The 4,403-nt window shown below is 43.4% G+C and overlaps 1 pseudogene; it reads left to right on the forward strand.

Annotated features, from left to right (window-relative positions):
- Window positions 1-1,525: 1,525 nt before the first annotated feature.
- On the forward strand, window positions 1,526-1,608 carry LOC142873103 (uncharacterized; annotated as a pseudogene).
- Window positions 1,609-4,403: the final 2,795 nt, after the last annotated feature.

Genomic DNA, 4,403 nt, shown 5'->3' on the forward strand with positions numbered 1-4,403 from the left:
CTTCAGTGATAGCCTTTTAGGATGAGAGTCAGGCTTAGCACCCATTCTAGAAGAAGTCTGTGTGTGTGTGCATGTGTGTGTGCACGCAGAACACACACACCTATTGGTTCTGCCTCTCTGGAGACCCCTGACTAGCAGAGACTCCTAGAGGAACACTCCCTGTTAGGGGGGTGTTCAGACAGAGCTGGGCCATGCGTCAGGGCCATCACAGAAAGTGCCTTGCGAGGGACCGAGGGACAGTGCAGTGTGGTGACCAACAGTGTGCTGGGACCAGACCATCCAGGCAGGAATCCCGGCTTGGCCACTTACCAGCCAGGTGACCTTGGTAAATCATTTAACCTCCTGTGGTGGGTAGCATAATGGCCCCCTGAAGAGCTCCGTGTTTGAATTCTTGGAACCTGGGAATATGTTACTTTACCCAGTAAATGGATTAAGTTTGCAGATAGAACAATTCTAGATTAGCCAAAACTTCACTAGCAGGAAACTCACAGGGAAATGAGAATGACATTAGCAATTTATTCTATTATAAACAAGATGGCCAAGAGGGAAAAGGATGCTAAGGAGGGGCAGGGCGCCCCATCCCCACGTCCAGAAGCTCTACTGGGACGAGTGGGAAAATGGATAAAATCCGGAGCAGTCTCGCGGGCCACTCCTGATGATCCTGATGAGGCCGGTGCGGAGGGCCCAGAGTCAGGGGGCGCCCTGCAGGCCAGAGCCGCCCAGCCTGGCCCTCCTCCAGAACCCTGTGCTGAATGGGGGAGCAGCTGAAGCCCGCAGACACCCCTGATCGTGAGTTGCCGTGGTTAGGTACAGCGACCCCGTTATCCACGTTTCACAGGGCCGCAAGAGGGAGGGCAGCAGCTGCAACGTCCCCCTCGCCGCTAACGCCCAGTGCCTGAGACAGCGCCTGCAGAGGCTCAGACACGGACGCTGAAAGTAGTGGGCAAAGCATGATGACAAACGGGATATTCACATGGTCCCAAAGACTCTCCCCACAAGGTACTTATTGATTCCAAAAGGGGAGAGTGATGACTTCACAGGGAAGAAATCTGAAAGACGCCACCTTGTCCAAAGGACCGAAGTCAGCCAAGTCCAGGAATAACACACATCCAGGCCACGCACCTCCTCACAGAGGATGCACTGAGAAGGGAACAGCGGTACTGCCGTGGTATTCTTGCCAAAAATGTACAACCTGAATTCAATCACAATGAAACATCAAAAAGTTGAGTAGAGGGACATTCCACAAATTAACTGGCCAGTATTCTTCAAAAGTGCCAAGCTCAGGAGAGAGAGAAGCTGAGGGACTGTTCCAGATTAGAAGAGACTAAACAGACATGATCACTAAATGCAGTGGGGGTTCCTAGATAGACTCTCCAACCCAAAAAGACATGAGTGGGGCAATAGGCAAAACTCTACTAAGGTTGGCAGATTGGTTAATGGTATTATGTCAGTATTAACTTCCTAGTTTGGAGAAGTATATGGATTATGTAGAACATTTGGGGACGCTGGATGAGGGACACATGGGAAGACTATACTTTCAGGGATCATTTCTATAGTTTGTTATTAGAGAAGTTTCTCTGGGTACAACACCAAAAAAGAAAAAGAAATAAGAAACAAAAAAGAAATCAAGAATATATGAGACCTCTGTGTACTAATTTTTTTTTTTTTTTTTGAGACAGTCTTACTCTGTTGTCCCTGCTAGAGTGCTGTGGCATCAGCCTAGCTCACAGCAACCTCAATCTCCTGGGCTCAAGCAATCCTCCTGCCTCAGCTTCCCAAGTAGCTGGGACTACAGGCATGCGCCACCATGCCCGGCTAATTTTTTCTATATATTTTTAGTTGGCCAATTAATTTTTTTCTATTTATAGTAGAGACGGGGTCTCGCTTTTGCTCAGGCTGGTTTTGAACTCTGCCCTTGAGCGATCCTCCCACCCACCTCGGCCTTCCAGAGTGCTAGGATTACAGGTGTGAGCCACCATGCCCAGCTCTCTGTGTACTATTAACGCAACTTTTTTTCTATGTCTGAAAATGAAAATTTTAAATCTTAAAAACAAATAATAAAATAGCACCTGGTGCATATGTGGTAGGTACTCAATCGAGGAATACATGACAGCCCTCAGCCCCAGCCAAACTCTTCCCTTCTGCCTTCAGGCACCCAGTACTGGACCCAGTCCCACCCAGGTATGAGAATGTGATTAAAGAAATTGGCTTATAAGCATGAATAGAACACGCGGATGGAGCAGCTGAAGGTAGTTGTGAGAAATAGAAAAAAACATAACTGCATGACAACCCTGGAAATGCACACCAGCAAAAATAAATGAATGAATGAACAAAATAGAGCTTCATTGAAGATATTTTTAAAAATACGAAATGTAACACAAACCAAGTAAGAGAGACAGATTCTCTGCAAGTGTTTTGCCTTTTAGAACAATGTTATATTGACTTAATGTAATAAAATAAAAACTAAAAAATGAGATAATAAAATAACAGAATGAGATAAACAGGGAGGTTGCAGAGCTCAGAAAATAAATGAAAAACCAAAACACTGTGATTATAGATCAAATAATAAGTTAGGAAAGAAAATAACAAGGCGATCATGGCTAAAAATCAGCCGGGTGTGGTGGCTCACGCCTGTAATCCTAGCACTTTGGGAGGCCGAGGCGGGTGGATTGCTCAAGGTCAGGAGTTCGAAACCAGCCTGAGCGAGACCCCGTCTCTACCAAAAATAGAAATAAATTAATTGACCAACTAAAAATATATATACAAAAAATTAGCCGGGCATGGTGGCGCATGCCTGTAATCCCAGCTACTCGGGAGGCTGAGGCAGTAGGATCGCTGAGCCCCGGAGATTGAGGTTGCTGTGAGCCAGGCTGATGCCACGGCACTCACTCTAGCCTGGGCAACAAAGTGAGACTCTGTCTCAAAAAAAAAAAAAAAAAAAAAAAATCAAATTAACATCATGGAAGAGATTTAAGATAGTGGCTGTAGAGCGAAAAGAGAGATGGAAGCAATTAGAAAGAATGTGACAGATATAAAAGTCAAAGATGTTCTAACTTAAGGATAACTGGTGTTCATCATGAACACATTCAACAAAAGGAACTGAAAATTATTCAGAGATATAGAAAAATTTCTCTGACTTGAATGAAAAATTCAATCTAAAAATTGAAATAATGCAGTATTATGCCAGGAAAAATTATTTTAGTATAATTGACACTGATGTATCTTATTTAAGATTCTGAGACTCATGGCCAGGTGTGGTGGCTCACATCTGTGATCCTAGCACTCTGGGAGGCTGAGGCAGGAGGATCGCTCAGGAGTTAGAGACCAGCCTAAGCAAGAGTGAAACTCTGTCTCCACCAAAAATAGAAAAAATTAGCCGGGCATGATGGCTTATGCCCGTAGTCCCAGCTACTTGGGAGACTGAAGCAGGAGGATCGCTTGAGCCCAGGAGTTGGAGGTTGCTGTGAGCTAGGCTGACGCCATGGCACTCTAGCTCTATTTCAAGAAAAAGAAAGAATTGCTCAGACATACTAGGAGGGAAAAATAAAAGCAGGTCACTTTTAAAGGAAGGGGAAAAAATCGAACTGATTTCAGACTTCTCTTGCCGCAACTGAGTTTATCTAAAAATATCTGAGGGGAAAAAGTGTGACCTAAGAATATTACAACCAGTCAAACCGACATATAGGCAATAGGCAGACACTCTCAAACAGGAAATAATTGAGAGACTATAGTCACCACGAGCCCTTCTTTAAAAAAAGAAAAAAAGGATTGGTGATGAAATCTAGCCAAATGACAAATCAAAACAAAGAACTCTGGAATGGAGAAACCACATAAAGGAATAGATAGCTACTAAATCCACTTAAACAGACAACCAAGACTAAAGTAAAATTAATATATTCGAAACTTGGGAGGTGGGGAAGGGAGAGGATAGGCAATGGAACAGCATTAATCACTTGGTCCCTTATAGCTCGGAATAAATCAATTCCGTCTAAAATTGAAATGTGATTTCAAAAACTCTAATGAGCTTGACCTTTCATGGTTTTCATTATCTTTTTCACTCTTTCTTTTCCTCCTTTTTTATCTTTTTAGCCTGAAAAGACTATTTCAGGAATAGTCTCTTCTATAGCATCTCTTGTGGTGAAGAAACATTTATTTTAAGTTCAGCAATTTCTTCAGTTTCACATTCTTCTGTTAAATACAAATAACATAGAATAGACTCTGGATTTAAATTAGTATATGTGGTAGATGCATTAGTTTTCCCAGTTCTTCAATTCTCCCTCCATCCATGCCTGTTACCTTATAACCATATAGTTCTTCTCACTAGAGGCAGAATATTTCCCCCCACCCCACTGACGTCTGGCTTGGCCATGCACACCAGTAGAGGTTCAATCCGAAAACCATAC

This window comes from Microcebus murinus, chromosome 9 (assembly GCF_040939455.1).
Source record: "Microcebus murinus isolate Inina chromosome 9, M.murinus_Inina_mat1.0, whole genome shotgun sequence".
Classification (NCBI taxonomy): domain Eukaryota; kingdom Metazoa; phylum Chordata; class Mammalia; order Primates; family Cheirogaleidae; genus Microcebus; species Microcebus murinus.